General features: G+C 36.4%; 1 non-coding gene across 1 annotated transcript; it reads right to left on the bottom strand.

The window, feature by feature from the left end:
- Positions 1–14,088: 14,088 nt before the first annotated feature.
- Positions 14,089–14,195, bottom strand: LOC115220450. Its single transcript, XR_003882538.1, has one exon. It is a non-coding gene; the product is annotated as a U6 spliceosomal RNA (small nuclear RNA).
- Positions 14,196–20,786: the final 6,591 nt, after the last annotated feature.

Raw genomic sequence — 20,786 nt, 5'->3', positions numbered from 1 at the left:
CTTAAAGGATGAAAATGACTTTAATGGTAAACAATGACACCTGATGTGTAATTAACTGAAATAATCATATCTATAAAACATGATATTATCAATTGAAGATAATGTTTTCCTCCCTTTTCTTTTCCTCCTCTGTTCTTTTCTGTCTTACAGTTTACATGGCAGCCTCACCTGTGCCAATAGCATATAAAAAGCACCGACTATATTCTGTAAAGTGGTTGGCATTAGGAATAGCACCTAGCTAGAGAAATCATGCTAAAGATGACACTGGAGCTCAGTCACAGCTCTGAAGCTCACCAGTTCCCTATCAAACCTTCCTACCCATGCCGGCATGAAAAGCAGGTGTTAAATGATAATGGTGATGAATGTTAGTATAATAAAAGTAAAAGAAAAGTGTTAACAACATAGAACTTTCTATTTTACTGAAACATTGTCATCAGGTTACAATCACTATACCTATTTAAAATGCATATACTTATATATTCACTTTTGCTGTTTTATTTTATTATGTTGTTTATCAAATTTGTCTACAGCTTAGTAAAAGACACTGTACTTTCTTATATTTACATCCCTGAAGTAATTATTGTTAAAATTGATCTTGAGAAAGAGGCTACACCCATAGTCCTCTTAGCCACTCCAAGACCAGTAAGATTGATGCCATTAATGTTTCACTTAAACTGTTGTAAGTCAATGACTGCAGAAAATACACGGCACAGATTGAGGATTCCTGAGAGACAATGACTGGATGTTGTGATTACTGCAAATCCTGGGTACTTGAGTATAACCAGTGTAATGAGAGGAAGAGCGACGTGGGAGTCACAAGTGCTTAAATAGAGATGGTATGAGACTAGCTAGCTCCAAAAATCAGAGGCCATGGTAGTATCAGAAATAAAGACAAAGGAAGGAGACAACACATCTGTGGGCCAAAGGCTGGATACATATCTGTAAGTGACTTAATGCCAATCAGTCAAGTGGCCTTTCTCTTGATGTTCACTGGGATATTTCTGTGTATAACAGCAGCAGTGCCAACCCAGCAATACCAACCAATCAGAACTCCATTGTAGGTTTCACCTGAGGTTTAGTAGTTGTCGAGGGCTGAAATATTTTCTGGTTTTGAAAAGAAAGGCTACATTTAAAGTAAAAGGCTAACCTTTACAATGTTAAAGATGTACACAATAGAGACCCTAACTGAAAGTGAAGCCTAGCATTTAGAGTGATCTTGAGGAATCTAGTTGATTGCTTGTCATATTTTTATTGGGATGAGATGTGATATTTTTGTGTGTAGTGATTGTGTTACAAATTTGTGTATTAGTATTTTCACTTAATAATATTGCTATTTAATATTGCATAATATTATTACAAACTATCAATAACCTAAAAGGGAATGTGTATGCTTTCAAAGGCTTACAATCACTCTACCATGGTGCAGTTAATTTGGTCTCATCACATGAACAGAGGAAAACAAAAACATTTGTATATAAATAAACTTGAAATTATTTCTTATTTATTCAAATATCTTCCCACCCTTCTTTCTTCATAGTGTTAAACAAAAACCAAATACAAAATCAAGTGAGATGCAATCTTGCAAATTGCAACATAAGAATAGAGTGGTAGGAATGAAATGTGTTGTGATAAGGAAGCAGAGAAAGGGAAATGAATCAGAAGATTGATAAAAAAGAAACTTATCAACAAAATAATGGCAGCAGCCATAATAATAAAAACAAAATAAATTCTATAGCAATGAAAGCAACATCTAAAAGTTGCAAATAAGAAGTTTTCATCCAGTTTCTGGGGACATTTGTTATTCTGAAAGTCGATGTGTGGTTTTCTACTCCTGAGGGAAGTTTAACTGTTCTGAAGAAAAGTAGACCAGGTGAAATCTGAAGAAGAACTGATTAAAATAGAAGTTTGGAACACAGCAGAAGAGAAATGAAATCACTGGATCGTATGAGGATAGCATGTACTGAAAAGAGAGAGTGAATGAGTGAATGAGAGAATGAAAGAGAGATAGAAATAAGAGTGAGTAAGAAAGAAAAGACAAAGTAGTTAACTGTCAGAATAGAGGTTAAAGATAACATTGAAGAAAAATATTTTGAATTCATCCCAAATCTATTCTACTGGCATGAATGATTAATAAACATGTCCATCACTTGGCCAAATCTCCCACTATCTTTTTAACAAGTCCTCTATATCTTTGCTCCACTCAGCTGATTTCAGCTGCTGACATTGTATACTATAATACCCAAATCTATTTAACTCTTTCCTGTCTTTGTTTTGTTGTTTTTATTGTTGGTGTATTTTCCTTTTCCTTTTCCATTTCTTTTCTTTTTTTTTTTTTCTTTTTTGTCATTGCATTGAGAGAAATCTTTGTTCATCAGATGCAAATATTCAGTGCGATAAGGAGTGAGTGACCTGCATTCATTTCAGCTATTCCTGCAGATATGGTAGAACATTCTACCAGGAGTTATCAGTGTTTATTCAAATCAATCACAGCTAACTAAAGTTAACATTTTATCTCAGAGGTGTGCACTCAAACACACACACACACACACACACACACACACACACATTTATATAAAACTATCAGTTTCCTTTCTGTCTTTATAAGTTCATTCAAATATGCACATGCATTTGCATGAACTTATAAATACACTTGTGTATATGATACATGTGAGAGAGAGAGAGAGAGAGAGAGAGAGAGGAGGAGGAGAGGGAGAGAAAGAAAGTGAAGGAGAGAGTGAGAGAGAAAGAGAGAGAGAGCATCTATCACCTATGAATGAAAATGTGTTCATGTACATTCTTGCTTGCATGTGTTTATACATGTGTATGAGTGTAGTGTTTGAAATTATATAACTGCATATATACATGGGACCATGTGCATCATGCATATATGCATGAAGATATACAGATATATGTATATATGTATACACATATGTGTGTGTGTATACACATACATATAAACGCACACACACACACACACACACACACACATATATATACTTACATAATACTTATACACTGATACATTCATATATATTGTTTGCTAATGTATGGACATATGTGAGTGTATCAATATATATTTATATATCAATATACATATATATATATATATATATACATACATATACATATAAGTATATATATACATACATACATATATATATATATATATATATATATATATATATATGAACATATATCAATATATATTTATGAGTATTTGCGTGTGTGCATGTGCATACATGTGTGTATGTGTATTTACAATATATATAGATGTACAAACATATACTCATCAAGTTATGCACTCTACAGGTACAAATCCACCTCTTGTCACTTCTTCTCCTATTGATCTCTCCCTCTCTCTCTCTCTCTCTCTCTCTCTCTCTCTCTCTCTCTCTTTTCACTGTTTCCCTTGCTTTCTCTCTATCTCACTCACATAAGACGCAAACTGTGAAAACATTCACTTATGTAGTCCAGTATAAATACTGATATATATCAAGCAGACACTTTGGAAATAGTTTGAAATCATGGAAAGTTAAATGTATGCATACAGTTTATGACCAAGAGGAAAATAGAGAATGCAGCTAGAATATACAGTAGCAAAGAGAAAAAATGCAAATCAAGAGAAAAAATGCAGATCAAAAAAATCATGATTAAAGAGGAAAAACTGCTAAAGGAAAACAAGAAAAAAGAATCGAGGTTTTCGATATGGTAGTGTGACATTATGTCATGACTTTAGATAAGACTATTGAAGAAATGGCAAAAGTTTGCACTAAAACAGATATATAGCAGATCAAACCATGATGAAGATTCTGTAGAAATAGGTGGGGGTTTTGATAATTGGCAATAGCTTGTGCTCTCAGGAATATGAATGAGGGTATTATGTATACTTAGGAATTACTGAAACTTACAAGTATTGCTAAGTATACACTGATGGACATATCTACACAAGAGAGAGAAATCTGTATAAAATATTAACTGTATCAAATAAGTATAGAGGGAAGCATGTTGATATATTGACATGTTTTATTTCTTTTATTTATTTATATATTTATTTTGGTTATTGGACCTTTGGATCTTGATGTTGTTGTTTATTATTTAATTGCAGGCCAGTTCCAATCTATTCAGCAGAGTTATGATATGAGAGTTTCTGCTATAACCATCCCATCATACATTTTCACTCTGAATATTTATACCTAACACATCATTTATAGATTACTTACACCTAGAAGGACTTGGTATGAACTAACATTTATATATATATATATATATAGGCGCAGGAGTGGCTGTGTGGTAAGTAGCTTGCTAACCAACCACATGGTTTCGGGTTCAGTCCCACTGCGTGGCATCTTGGGCAAGTGTCTTCTGCTATAGCCTCGGGCCGACCAAAGCCTTGTGAGTGGATTTGGTAGACGGAAACTGAAAGAAGCCTGTCGTATATATGTATGTGTGTGTATATGTTTGTGTGTCTGTGTTTGTCCCTCTAGCATTGCTTGACAAGCGATGCTGGTGTGTTTATGTCCCCATCACTTGGCAGTTCGGCAAAAGAGACCGATAGAATAAGTACTTGTCTTACAAAGAATAAGTCCCAGGCGGTGCTCCAGCATGGCCGCAGTCAAATGACTGAAACAAGTAAAAGAGTAAAAGAGAGAGTATATATATATATATACACAGGGTGTCCCCAAAAAATGTATGCACACTTTAAACAATTGTAAAGTAGTTGTTTATTAAAAGACACTTCATTTTCAAAATTTAATAGAATCTACAGACATTATTTTATTGTTTTGTCAATGCCTGTTTTCAAACTGATGTCCGGTCTGGTCCAGGCACTGCTGACAACGCAAAGGAATGGAATCACAAATATCACAAAAGAATTTGTTTGGTATTTGTGTGCACTCTCATCCAATGGCTGCTCTCAAATCAGCGACTTGTAGGTTTCATAGCGTAGAATTTGTCTTTAAGGTATCCCCATAAAAAAAAGTCTAGTGGTGTGAGGTCTGGTGAATTCAACCATACCTCTTCATCCAATCCACCTGTTTAGCAAGATCTCATCAAGGAAGGATCTAACATAGCAATGGTAGTGTGGGGGTGCCCCATCTTGCTGAAAATAAAACTCCTCATCTTCAAAGTCTTCTCTAATGCTTGGCATAACAGACTGTTGCAACAAGTTCAAGTAAACGGGACCAGTCACAGTAACATATAAAAAGGATGGTCCAATTAATCCTCTTGATGATAAACCACACCACACCACACAAATATCAAATTACCATGGTGTTTCACCATAACATGCAGATTCTCAGGACCCTAGTAGGTGCAATTGTGGCAGTTAATTGAACCATTTAATTTGAATGTGGCTTCATCACTCCACACAATCTTTGTTGGAAAGTGTGCAGCTTCTACACATCGTTCCAAGTACCACTCGCAATGCTGCACTCTTTCGTCTGGATCATCATCATTAATAGCATGGACTAATCTTGGAATGTAACTTTTCCATTGACAATGCTTCAAAATGCATTGGACAGATGATTTTGGAATACCTACCCCATGACTCGCTTTGCCGCACAGATTTTCTTGGACTTTGGTGATTCATTTCCAGTACTCCTTGCTTTGTTGGGGTTGTTGATGTTCGGGGTCTTCTGGAATGCTTATCGTGGACATTCTGAACAGTTCCATCAGCTTCAAACTTATCTCTAATTCAAGTGATGGGGAGTTGCATTGGTGGATCTGTTTGAAACTCCCTCCCCAACTGTTTTTGCACTTCAACTGCATTTTCACACTTCCAGTATCATTTTAGAATGAATTTTCTTTGTTCAAAGCTTAATCTGACTGCCATCATTAAATCCTATAGGTTTCATCTGGAAAGAAAAAATATCAATTGAGTTATCAGCTGCTAAAGTGTGTATACATTTTTTGGGGACACCCTGTATATGTATCTAATATAGGATAAAATGTTTCAAAAAAAATTTTATCAATGGCCAGCATATTAAAAAATACCTTTAAAGGTTATAGTGATAAATTATATGGTTATTGGCGGTTTGTCTATTTTCGGCATATTTGGCATTAGAATTTTTTTCTTTTGCCCTTGTTTATAAGTTGTATATATATATAACAAAAATTCTTGAGTTCAGTCTCAGTTACGGAGAAATCTAGCTGAAAATCCGACCTATCCTACCGTGCAGCACATTGGGCAAATAATCTCTACTATGAGGGTGAAAAGTTCATAGGCTGACCAAGATACTTTCATGGAATGTGACCAAATGAAGTCTATTTTTCAACATAGTCCTCATTGCTGTCCACACATCTTTTCCATTTGTGTTGCAGTGCTTGGATCCCACTGATGAAGAACCTACCTTTCGTCCTGTTGCTCAAAAAAGTTATCAGCAGCAGATATGATGTCATTATCACTGTCATACTTGAGCCCGGCTAAGTGTTTTCGCATTTTAAGGAAAAGATGAGAGTCTGATGCTACCAAATCTGGAAAATAGAGAGATTGATCAACCAGTTCAAATTCACAGTCACTCACAGCAGCCATGGAAATCAAGGGCCTGTGTGCTGGAGCATTGTCTTGATGAAACAAGACCTCCTTCATCAGTTTTCCTGGCATTTTGATTTTGAAAGCCTTTTGTAACCACCTGAACAAGCTGGCAAAGTACTTTTTATTGATGGTGTGGTCCTTTTGAAGATTGTCAATTAACACAATACCATTTGCATCCCAAAATCTTAAATCATCACCTTCCCTGCAGCTGAAATGACATTGGCCTTCTTTGGAGTAGGTGAGAATGGGTGGTTCCACTGCATGGATGGTCTCTTTGTTTCTTGCTCAAAGTGATGAACCCAACACTCATCTTGGATCAGGAAATGATCTGCTTGAAACAATGTCAGATTTTCCTATGATGTGATCAGCCTGACCAGAAACGTTCATTGTGTCAAGTTCATTGTGTTGAATATTCTCAACTCTCTCATGGTATATGTTAATAGCATTGGCTATTTGATTTATTGTAAATCACCTTTCATCCATCACCTTGTGGTGAATACAATCAGCGTTTTCCTAAGTGATGCTGGTTGCAGGATGTCCATATCTTGAATCATCTTCAAGACTCTCTCTTCCTCTCCTAAATTCAGCTCCCCACTTTTGCATTGTTGATAAAGTTGAAGTGTCATCCCCTATTGTAGCAATCGTGTCAGCATGGATGTAATTGGGGCTAAACCCTTTTTCTGCAGGAACTTGAAAGTACCATGATGGCAGATTTTGTCTATTTTCAAGAGAAATTGCTGCTAGTTACTTTTGAAGAGTTCTTTGTACAGTCAGACACCAGTTTACCTGAAAAGAAACAATGCAGTTATTAATAAGAAGAGTTGAAATTAATGCATGCAAGATTTCATGACTCTAGCATCACTCCTTCATAGTCAGTCTATGAAGTTTTCAGCCTACTCTCTTGTAGTCTCAGACCAACCAATGTATTGAGAATTAGTTTGATGGAAACTGTATGGAAGCCTATCATATATATATCTGTGTGTGTATCTTTATGTTAGTCCCCACACAGCTGTGCTAGTTGTTTACGTTTCCCATAACCTAGCATTTCAGCAAAAAATATTCTGATATAATAACTACTAGACTTAAAAAGAATAAAAAGTAATAAATGAATTTGCTCAACAAACTTTCCAATGTGGTGCCCCAGTATGGCCACAGTTGAATGAGTGGAACTAGTAAAAAAATAAAAGAGCATCTTTTTCCCATAAATCTAATGGAAAATACATAACACTTTTCAGTTAATGGTTGTTTATATTTCAAGATGATGAAGCAAACTAGATTTGCAAAAAATTAATGTCACCAAAAAACTGTTAATAAATATTTTTAACATAAAATTATTTTCTATACTGTGAAATGTTTTCTGAAATTACTGATTTACAGTTTACTTACAAGCACACTTTTTCTACATTTGTTTGGAGAAAGGGCTCAGCCAAAAACATCATCAATCACTTCTTCTCCAGACATACAAATTTATTATTGCTATGTTACTACTTTTAGGGAAATGATCCTGCTATAAAACATTTTCCATGCAATTTAGGCCAATAAAAATATTTTCAGAATCTCAGAAAATGGATGTAAATAAGAAATTACATTAATGCTTGGCTTAACTTGTAATCAATAAATTAAACTGAAGTCTTTCAAAAAGTTTAGCTGCAAGACATCAGTCTATAAAAGAAATTTTAAAGTGAGAACCAAACTTGTTAACCTTTTATTTTTGAATTCTTTCTTTCATTATAAAAAATATTAAAATTTTCTTTCAAAGAACTTCATGTTTTTCATTATATCATCATCATCATCATGGCACCAGTACTTAAAATTACCCAGTACACTCTGTAAAATGGTTAGCATTAGGAAGGGCATCCAAATATAGAAACCTAACCAAAACAGACTGTGGAACCCAGTGCAGCCCCTGGCCTTGCCAGCTTTTGTCAAGCCATCCAGCCCATAGAAGCATGGAAAACAGATGTTAAATGATGTGTTCAGTCTAAATGCGATGATTTTTATGTCACTTTTATTTTTCAGTAACAGCTTAATGCAATGATGAACAGTCAGCCTCACTGGAGAGCATAAAGACTAAAGGTGTCATCATCATCATAGTTTAACGTCCGTTTTCCACGCTGGCATGGGTTGGACAGTTTGTCTGATGTCTGGAGAGCCAGCAACTGCACCAGGCTCCAATCTGATCTGGCAATGTTTCTACAGCTGGATGCCCTTCCTAACACCAACCACTCCAAGAGTGTAGTGAGTGCTTTTTAAATGCCACTGGCACAAGAACCAGTCAGGTAAGCCTGACATCGATCATGTTCAGATAATGCTTTTCACATGCCACCAGGCACAGGGGCCAGTCAGGGGCTACTGACATCGCCCACGTTCAGATGGTACCTTTTACATGCCACAGGCATGGGGCCCAGTCAGGCGGGCTTGGCATCAATCATGTTCAAATGGTGCTTTTTACATGCCACTGTCATGAGAGACAATTAGGCAGTGCTGGCATCGGCCACATTTGGATGGTGCCACCAGAACAGAAGCCAGTCAGGGGACACTGGACACAGCTATGATTTTGGTTTTACTTGACTCAGCAGGTCTTCTCAAGCATATCATATCGCACGATGCATCAGGGGTACTCTTAAAAGGGCCAGACATGCAACACTGGCATTGACCATGGCTGTGATCTCACTTTAGTTGCCAGGTCATCTCAATCAACTAAATGTACACATCTGCTTTATCAAAGGACACTAAGACAATTTTCCAGCAGAAACACATGTCAGAATGGAGTCTGAAGAAAATACTTTAATAGATAAATTTCAAAGATGTATTCTTCCTTATGATGTCTTGATTACATACTCTGAATACTACATGAAATCTAATGAACAAACTGAGAATTTACAAACCAAATGAAGTACATTTTAATTGTTTATCTTAAAAACAATTTTAAATGTTCCCTATCTTTTAATGTGGTTAGCCAGATCTGGATTGTATTAGAGTGCTCATAAGGTAGCTGCCTGAATTTTAAATCCCTATTCCTTTATATCATATATAAATATGAAAGAAGACAGTTTAAAGTCATATATACAAAATAGTATATAACAAAATGTAATTGTGGATTTCAAGGGATTTAAAAAGATTTATCTCCCTGTTAGTATTTACATAAGAGACATCTATACTTAGAGAATTGTAGTAAGCTGAATTTTTAGGACTTAATAGTTTGTATCATATCATCTGATCACTAATGTTTATGAGTAACACACTTTACTCTCAAATATATGAGAATACCAGTATGTAAATAGGTATTATGTAGAGGTATAAGTCACAACAGGAACAAAAAAATCATGTATAATTCAATAGCATTTTATTAGCTTCTTATATCATGTAAAGATGTTCATCTGATTGTTGCTTGGAGAGAGAAAGATATGAGCTCCATCAGACTGATTTGATCTCTAGTTAAACATTATACTTTAAGGAACACTTTATGACACAATTAGTTATAAGCCCCTGTCAAACAATGCACATTGTCTGTTCAGAGAAGGTCAATGAGCTCCTGACATTTAATTCATTCTTTTAAGCATCTCTATTGTTTCCAAGAGACAAGAATGTAACAAGCTTTATTACTGGAAATCACAGATAAGTGATACTGAAGTGCATAAAAAAAAAGATGCTATTATTATACTGCTCGGCAAAAAACATGCCACCTCCCTCTGCTTTGCCTCAGTTTCTCTGACTGACAACAAGTTGACTCCTACACCATGGTTGAAGGGTTAGCTATAGTGATTGCCTCCGGCTATAAAAAAAAATGTTTATTGTAACAGAAAAATAGAATTAAAATTTAAAAAATTACCGTAGCTTAGTTAATGGGTTGGTATTTAATTAAAGTGGAATTAAATGATGATAAGTGGTGCAGGATTGGCAGTAAATTTTTCAAATAGCCAAGTTCACAAAACAGATTCATTCTCACTCTGGTTATGTAAAATTCTTAGACTTCAGATTAGCCAAAGAAACAGAATATTATATCAACATATCCCACAGCCAAAGAAATTATGATAATATGTCAAAAACATGTGGAAGCAAATTTAATACTAGCTACACTATTCGATAGTCTTTGGACCTTGTTTACACTTCAGGCAAATCCTACTGAAATTCTGGCACCCACAAGTTGACTGAGTGGGTTCTGGATAGTGATCTAAGCAGGGTAATCCCATGTGCTTGACCTTTCTTCTTTGTGTGTTCGAAAACCAGCCACAGGGCTTTTTCTCCTCCTGCTCTATCTATTCTGTAGAACGTGCTTCTTTTTCAGATTTATGATTTACTGATGATATATATATATATGTATATATTATGTATGTGTGTGTGTGTGTGTGTGTGTGTGTGTGTGTGTGTGTATAAGATGTACTTATGGTTTCTTTTATGTGAGTAGTCATGCAAATCTCTCTGCAGGAATTTGCTCTGTCCTCCTCTCTCACAGCAACCCCCTCATCTACTAACATGAAGCTGATACCTCATCTGCCTCTAGACTCATATTCTGTGAAGGGCATGGCAACTCCAATTGTGCAAGTGGCACAAAAAAAAAAAACACACAGTCCACACTGTAAAGTGTTTGGTGTTAGAAGGGCATCCAGCCACAAAAACCATGCCAAAGCAAACCCTGGAGCTCAATGCAGTCCTGGTGCACATTGGTGTTGCCAAACTGTCCAACCCATGACAGCATGAAATATGGACATTAAATGATGTTAATAATTTATAGTCTGCCATCCTATATCCTATTATCTGTTATTGCATAAACAAATGCTATTGTACTTCAAATGTAACTGTAAGAAAATAAATCTCTCACAAAACTATTAATACAGAAGATATATTTAACTCCTTCGCAGTCGCACAAACTTTTCAAAGAACATGTAAATTACTAAGCACATGACGATGACGACGACGACGAGGAGCAAGAAGAGGAGGAGGAAAGAAAAGGTCATTGTATTCTTAGCAGTACAAATAAAGTTAAAACAATTGAAATAAGCAGAATGGTTGTTGTTCAGCACTAAATCAACCCTGACTGAACTGACCTTATGATTAAACATATATCCATCCATGACCATGTTGTCTTTTTGACAGCATGGCCTTTCATTTTCCCCAAAATAGAAAAGTTTGATTTGAGAGAAATTTGGCAACTATTTCTGACAGGTAGAATGATCATGTTGAAGTTCCTCCAAGTGCAGTGATAATGAACTTATATGTGTGTCAGCTGCGACATGTTGTAGGTTTATCAGAGATAAACAATGGATTTTGAAAATCTCCCAACATCATCATCATGGGTTAAATAGAATTTGTGGAAGCAAATTTTCTATGCCAGACATGTGTGCATCAGTGTGCATGTGTATGTATGTGTGCATGTATGTATGTATGTATGTATGTATGTATGTATGCATGTATGTGTGTGTGTGTGTGTATATATATATATTCAAAGGGCAAAACCACTAGGTAGTCGGCCGCATGCTAGAAATAGATCATCAACGATCAAACTACAAAGAAAAGAATGTTCTCTCTCTCTCTTTCTCTCTCTCTCTCTCTCTCTATATATATATATATATATATGTATGCATGTATGTATGTTTGTATGTATGTATTCTGCATATTCATGTGTTTGTGTGTTCATGTTTGTGTGACTATGTACATGTGTCTGTTATGTATAGATGTGTATCTCCATATATATCCCTGTATGTAAAGTGTGTATATGTGTATATGGTCATGTGTTTCAGTCTTCATTCGCGTATGCATGTGTGTATGTGTGTGTACTTGTCTGTTCGTATTACCTATGTACCTATCTATCTGTTTACTTACATATCCATTTACCTATATATATATATATATATATATCATATGTGTGTGTGTGTGTGTGTGTGTGTGTGTGTGTCTACATAACAGCCTACGAACAACTCTACCTGCATATAAGCTGTGGGCATTTGGGTATGACTGCCTTCTATGTATATTTCCTATTCAATAATGGAGATGTTTCATTTATGAGGATGTACTCTTGTATTTGTCTGAGTGTTGGATCCTTTGGGTGCTTGGATAAAATGCAGATGTCAAGTTGACCCAGTGTGCCTCCATGTTGGTCTTTGGCAATTGGCAGAGTATGGAGGAATGCTTTTTGTCAACGACTATTGAAAAGGTTGCAAGATGCAACGAAAATTTTAGAAAAAATAAGTAAGTAAATGAGTGGAAATCGAACTGGTGAGTGTGTTAAGTAACAAGGCACTATAAGAGAATGACTCTCCCAAGACACAATAAAATATGCTTCAACACACGAATTCACATAAAGAATCATGCAAACCAAATACTAAAATGAAATATAAATATATATATATATGATGTTCTCAAAAAGATTTACGCCCACCTCATCCTTAGCAGAACTGAGTTCTGGAAGCACTATATTTTTGGCTTTCCACTTGTTACAGTGACTCCCCATTCCCTATATACTATGTCTACCTCTTCCTTTGCTCTCTTTCTTGTCCTCTCTCCACCAGCAACTGTATTATTTTTGCTACACCTATTAGTCACTGTCTCCCACTCTCCTGTATCCCTTTATCATCCCCAGCTCATAGCGTTTTTCTTGCCTTATCCTCTCTTCAACCTTACCCATTTTGGCAGTCTACCCACACTCCTCATTCACCTTCTCATATAATCTTACAACATAACCACCTACTCTCCTAGTTCTACTCAGCTTGTGCCTTGTGAGGCAACCTAGGCACCTTTTCACCATTATCTATGTCTTACAGCACCTACAGATTATTTTTTCTTCTTCCTCTACTTTGTTTCTATACTAGAAGTGAGTAGACATCAGATCCCTCAACAGGAACCAGATTAGCTACCTCTTTTATAGTAATCCCCTCATTCTCTAGCATGAAACCTGACCTTCCTCCTTACCACTACCACCTACCTCAGGGCTCATAGTTCTGAAAACTGCATACTAACCTGAATAGTGTTGGTAGTGCAAAAAAGAAAGCACCCAGTTCAAGCTGTAAAGAGGTTGGTATTAGGAAGGGCATCCAGTCATAAAACTCATGCCAAAGCAGATACTGGAGTTTGATGCAGTCCTTGAACACAGCGATTCCTGTGTGGTGATGATAATTATACTCTTTTACTCTTCTACTTGTTTCAGTCATTTGACCATGGCCATGCTGGAGCACTGCCTTTAGTTGAGCAAATCAACCCCAAGACTTATTCTTTGTAAGCCTAGTACTTATTCTATCGGTCCCTTTAGCCGAACCACTAAGTTAAAGGTGCATAAACACACCACCATTGGTTGTCAAGCGATATTGGGGAGGACAAACAAACACACACACACACACACACACACACACACATACACACACACACACACACACACACATATATGCATATATACGACGGGCTTCTTTCAGTTTCCATCTACCAAATCCACTCACAAGGCTTTGGTCGGCCCAATGCTATAGTAGAAGACACTTGCCCAAGGTGCCACACAGTGGGACTGAACACAGAACCATGTGGTTTGTAAGCAAGCTACTTACCACACAGCCACTCCTATGCCTATAGAAAATATGGAACGCTTCACAAATTTTCATGTCATCCTTGTGCAGGGGCCATGCTAATCTTCTCTGTATCATTCTGATTTTAGAATATGTACAGCCGTAGCTAGTATTATGATGATGATGTTTGTGAACATAGACACAACAGGTTTCTTTTAGCTTGTCTGCCAAATCGGTTCACTGCACTTTGGTTGACCCAGCATTGTAGTAGAGGACACTAGCTCTAGGTGTCGTGCATTGGGACTAAAGCTAAAATCACATAGTTGAGAAGCAGGTTTATTAACCAAACCATATAGTCACACCTACACATGTCATGCCATAAAGGCAGATGCATATATCTGTAAGCATCTACTTAAAGCAAAGAAATATGTTGAATTACTAGTGGATAAAAAAGTTTCTTTCTATTGCTATAATGTACATCTCTACATATCTATTAGCCAACATCGTATGCACACAAATGTAAATCATACTTCTATGTGATATACTTGCAAATATAAAAAGAAAGAACAGCTGTATATCTCCATGTCAATTCTAGTTGGAATCTTTTTTCTGTCCTCAAACATATTGTATAAAAGTATTGTTTACATTTATTACAAATAGTGTTGGCTGTATGGTTGAAAAGTTTACTTCCCAACCACATCACTTTGGGTTCATTCCTACTGAACAGCACCTTGAGCAAGTGTCTTCAGTTGTAGCCCCATGCTGACCTAAGCTTTTTGAGTGGATTTCGTCTGTGGAAAACGAAATAACCTCTCATATATTTAGTATAAGTGTATGGTGTTTGTGTCACTTTATAAACAAATAGTGACCTCATTTCCAATGTTCCATAAAAACATGTTCACCTACAAAGAAATATTGCATTGCTTGGAAACAGGTAAGGGCTGGCAACAGGTGAGAGCTTCTGGCCAAAGAATTCCATCTGATACATAATAGCACAGAAAGTCATGATAATGATGGTAGTGGTGGTCGTGGAGCTTGTGGTGCTTGTGATGGTTGTAGTTGTTGTTATTGTTGTTGTTGTTGTCATTGTTGTTGTTGCTGCTGCTGCTGCTGCTGTTGTTGTTGTTGCTGTTAAGCAACAAGATGGGTAAGGGTGATTAGGTGATGGTCTAGGGCTTAGGGGCGGGAGACCCCCAGACCTTGGAAAAAAAAAACTTTGATTGTCTTGTTGTAGTCAAGGGCTCTTCGTTGATGCCCGACACCATTGGGAGGTGGCTTCGAAGTTGCTGGAAATGGAGATTTCCAGGTCCAAATTCTTGAACGGCTGCTGCTGCTGCTGCTGCTGCTGATGATGATGATGATGATGGGGGAGGAGAGGGGGAGGTGGCAGAGGAGAAGGAGGATATGTTCTTTAGTACACTATATCAATGAAACAAAACACAGTTAACACACCAGCGAATTAGTAACTGAACCAGCTACCAAGAAAGTATTAAATATGAAAATTGATCTATCCTAGTTTATTTTATCCTGTAGTATTTGATAGTTTATAAGCAATGTGTTTCTGGATTGTTGTAGAGAATGCATTGTTACTGACAAAGAGACTCTTCTAGAATGAAAACATGCATGTACAACTGTTGTCATTTTTTTTTTTTCTGTTTACAAACATATTGTATAAACGTTTGTTTACATTCATTGTAACATGCAGAGCTGACTGATATATTCATAGACATATTCTATCATATGTTGGTAGCATAGCAAAAATATATACATACATAGAAGTGAAGTGTCACTCCAGTAATAAGATTATCAAAGAGATTGCAACTTCAACATGCTGAGCTAAAATAGTTCACCATCATTGATTTAGAGAAAGACTGGTAGTCTTAGAGTGTGTGTGTGTGTGTGTGTGTGTGTTTGTGTGTGTGTGTGTGTGTGTGTGTGTGTGTGTGTGTGTGTGTGTGTGTGTGCGTGCATGTGTACCCATTATAATGTTTCCTCTGCTGTTCTGTTTTATTGCTAAGAATAATAGAAGTGATAACAATACTAAGTTGTGCAGGTATGTGGTTTAAAAAGCTTATTGTTTCAGGTAACACTAGTGGACATTATAATGCCATTTTTTACCCCACAAGACAACTTTGATCCAATGTGTCATTACTTTTCTTAAGAAAGTAGGGTCTAATTTGAGGAAGATCTCACTGTTATTTCAAGCAGGCCCAGCTTGATGATAGGTAGTTTGAAATTCCTATTGTCTAAGATGATGGTAGTAGGGGTTCTGAGCGGTAGCAGTGATAATGTTTAAGCTGATCATTGCAATGAATTGCAGTTTTGCTGATGGTATCAATGATGATGATAGTAATGATAATGATAATGATGATGCAGTGGTGGAAATGGCAGCAGTGATGGTGGGGATGGTGAGGATGAGGAGTAGGAGGAGGTGAAGGAGGATGGCTATAGTGGTTATCACGGCTGTTTACCTTATTTTATAAAATCGATACTGTGCTATATTTTAAACAATTTAGGCCATTCTATTAGATCCTTACAATCAACAAATGTTGGATCATAAACCCTTAATGATGGTGAAAAAAATTAATCATTTGCTAAAACACAAGCTCATCTACATACGTGAACTCACATGTGTATGCATGCATGCACATGCACTCATGCATACACACGTGCACACACAAACAAACACATACATATGCACATACACACATTAATATTCTCACACACAGAGACACACTGCCATACACAAATACACTATTGTGTGAAAATTAAATAACTGATAATGGTTATTGTGATGATGGTTGTAATGATGAGGATAAGAACAAGGATGGAGATAATGATAATGATGATGATGAGGAGGAGGGGCTATTTATATTGATACGACTAATACATTGAAACAACTAATGATATCAATCAACTATTGGTTGCATACCATTAATTGTAGTAAGTTACTTTGGCATGGATGGAATTCTCAAGAATTAGACAACACATAAAGGTAATTAAAGGAAAATGAAGAAAAAATATTTCAAACAGAAAACTAATAAAATATAAATGTAAGGAATTAGGCTGCAACAAGAAATTTCATTAACAATCATCCTTTAATTATCAAAGGAACCACACCTTAATTATTTGTTTATTTATTTTGCTAGTAATTCAAATCTTAATTTCTCTTTCAAGGTTTTGGTAAAGCAACTAATGAAGATGGCTAAGACAGAACAATACTTTACACCAAGTGATTCAGCCTTTTAGGTTTCTTCATTTTCTCTATTCAAATCCAACTTGATTCAGGTTTTCTATCCTTTTCATTGGGCTAAACAGAATGCATAGTTAATATATATGAACCTGAATAGTGCAGATCTAACCAAATAAAATCAATATTTATCTTTAAAATGTGAATAAAATACAAGTTATCCACTTACCCTATGAAGATACATGGCCCAGAGGCTAGAGTACCAAATTCATGATTGTTAGATTATAAGTTTATGTTATATTCTCAGACAGGCAGTTTGTTGTGTCCTTGAACAATGTACTTCATTTTATATTGTCAGTGAACTCAGTGCTATCTTAGAGCATGGATACACTGAGCAGCGACCAAGGAACTTTCACTAGCCTAGGATCCCAATTGTGATCTATATATACTCAAAAACACCCATAGCCCACAGCAGAAGTGTTAAGGTTACTCCCCTGGTGAGAATCCTGTGTTGGTGTCGTCATGTAAAAAGCACTCGTGCCAGTGTCACATAAAAGCACTTGTTCTGGCACCATGTTAAAAGTAACCAGCATACATTGAAAAGTAGTTGGTGTTAGGAAGAGCCTTCAGTCATAGAAACCAAGACAAAACAGACTGGAACCTGATGCAGCTCTCCATTTTACCAGCTCTGGTCAAACCATCCAATCCATGCCAGAATAGAAAATGGACATTAAAGGATGATGATGATGTATACTATGATTGTTATGAATAAATAAATAAATGCTTTAGGGCTCAGTATAAGGATTTGCCTGGGAGCCCATAATGTTGTTATGATGGCCCTTGTACACTGAGATGTAAATGATTACCAGTGGCACTTTGGGGTTAATGTTGCAACAGAGCGGAATCACATTCAGTGGGAAGTCTTATGTTGTCACTTTAAATACCTTGAAAGTATGGATAAGCTCCAGCCATATGAGCAGGTAGACTAAAGACTGATCACTTATCCTGATGCAACTTATAGCCTGTCTTTTATTTTTTATCCCTTACAATCTACATTTATTTATGTATAATATACATGTTATAATATACATAGAAGTTTTATTTCCATTGATATAATTTGACATCAGCACTGAGAATTTGTCAGTAATAAAAAGCATTATAGACTGAATATACATTACTTTAGATTAGACATATTGAAGTAGAAATAAAAATGCTAAATAAATGTATCAGAAGTGGTTAAAGTAAGAAATAATGTTGTGCAGAAGAAATAAAGAAAATATAAAAATAATTTTTAGAACAATCAAACACTGTTGTTATTATTGTCTTCATCATAATCATAATCATCATCGTCAGTTGCAGTAACATCACTGTCATCATCATCATCATCGTCGTCGTCGTCGTCGTCATTCTTATTGGCAACATCATCACCATTGTTGCCATCATCAACATTGACATCACCATCATCATTTACATTTTAAGATACGTTTCTTGTCTATATGTGTGGATATCTGGTTAAGAAGTTTTCTTCCCAACTACAGCATGACATCTTGGATAAATGTCTTCTACTATAGCCCCTGGGCAACTAAACCTTGTGAATTGATTTGGTAGATAAAAACTGTAAGATGATCATTGTATGTATATTTGTATAAATCATATGTGTGTATGTGTATGTATGAGTATGTTAGTGTGTTCTTGTCTTTAAATTGTAGAAGTTGTAAACAAGTTTCATCGTAGAAGCGGTACCCTTTGTTTCCAATTTTCTGTGAGAACATGTTTAGTCATAGGGAAATTTATCTTTCTTGGAAACAAGTGAGGGTTAGCAATAGGAAGGTATCTGGCTGTAGAAAATCTGCCTCAGCATATTCTGTCCAATCCATGCAAGCATAGAACAGTGGTTGTTAATCTTATGATGAAAATTATGATGATGATGGTGAGGAGGAGGAGGAGGGAAGAGGAACGGAGGAGAGGATGGATGAAGAGGAGAGGAGGAAGGAGGAGCGGAGGGGAGGAGGGGGCAAGGGAAGGAGGGGTGAGGTGACGAGGAGGAAGAGGAGGAGGTGGTGGTGGTGGTGGTGGTGGTGGTGGATGAATAGGAGGAGGTAGATGGGAAGGAGGAGGTAGAGGAGGAGGTAGGGGAGGAGGAGGAGGAGAGGAAAAGGTGGAACATACAGTCAATGTACAAGAAAGTGAGCATAAGATGGAATATGGACTGAGGAAGGAGAGATGTGGGTAGATAAGTTCACAGAAGTGGGAGAGAAGAGTATTAGGTGCTTAGAGAGTGGGGTAGATGTTTATATAGTGAGTAATGTACAAGGGTGGATGTGTGGTTGATGATAAGTATAATGTGAGGGAGGATGTATATGAAATAGCTCAGAAAGAAGTGGGTAATTAATGGCAGTAAAAGAAGTGGTTGGAGAGTTGCAGTATTATAAGTCTGTGAGCAGATCAGAAAATAGGGAAAGTGTGTAAAGATATTAGAAAATAGGTGGGGGTGAGAGAGTGAGAAATGTACAGAGATAGAATTCAGAGATATGAAGCGGTGACTATAGTGACCTGGAACAGATATGAGGGGGTGATGAGAGTAGTATCAAATATGAGAGGTTGTTAGAGATGAGATACAGCAGCCCTAAAATGTTACTCGAAGAAGAGGGAGAGATTGCTAGATGCAGAGAAAAGGGTGAGTGAGTAGTGGAAAATAAAAAATAGGATGAGTGATAGCGATTCCAGGCAGAAGTAACAAGTAGCATAAAGGGAAAGTAATATGTGCAGTGTTTGCTGTCATATGATTACAGCAGCTGTATAGTGCCATTGCTAAAGCAGTGATGGAGGAATGGGTGTTAAAAGACGAGAGATTGAGAAAGCTTGACAAGGATAAATTGGGTGCAGGAACAGGGCCCAGTAAGTGTGTAGACATAAACCTAATGCTTTTAGGATCTCACTTTCACTCTGACAGACAGGTCTTGAGTGAAAAATGTCAAATGATTGAAGTAGAAATTTAACGAAAATATAAAACTAAAGAAGTTGTGACTAAAAGTAATGAGGAGTGATCTCAGAATGTTTAGCTTCACAAAGGAGATGACAAAGGATCATGACAATTGGAGAGATGCAATATTGAATCTAATCATCCAACCTTGGCCATCAGGGAAAAACAGACATAAAAAGGATGGTGATAGTGATAACTGTCTTTCAAAATTAACACTGGTTTACAAAAATTGTTTTTTGCTCTGAGGCAAGGATGTGAACAGGTGCTTTTTACTAATTTTGATGTGGTGAATTCAATTTTCTGAACAGTTTTGCTCTATCACCTCTATTTTTTTTTTGCTTTCACATTTCCCATTTTAATTATACTGCATATAAATTCAAAATATATGTGCTTATTTCATCTGTTACAAAGGCATATTACAGAAAAAAACAGCATAGATACCAAACATTGATGGAACTAAATTACTTGGATAATAAAATACACACAAATCATAGTACAACAGACAGTTAGAAGTGAGTTTGTTTTGGATGAACTTGTGTACTTTGCCTCTAGGATGTCATAAAAGAGCATCCAGCAAAAGTCCCCCATCAT

The sequence above is a fragment of the Octopus sinensis genome, linkage group LG1 (assembly GCF_006345805.1).
Source record: "Octopus sinensis linkage group LG1, ASM634580v1, whole genome shotgun sequence".
NCBI classification, from domain to species: Eukaryota; Metazoa; Mollusca; class Cephalopoda; order Octopoda; family Octopodidae; genus Octopus; species Octopus sinensis.
The sequence above is the reverse complement of the archived record's forward strand: the minus strand, read 5'-3'. Positions and strand labels throughout refer to the sequence as shown.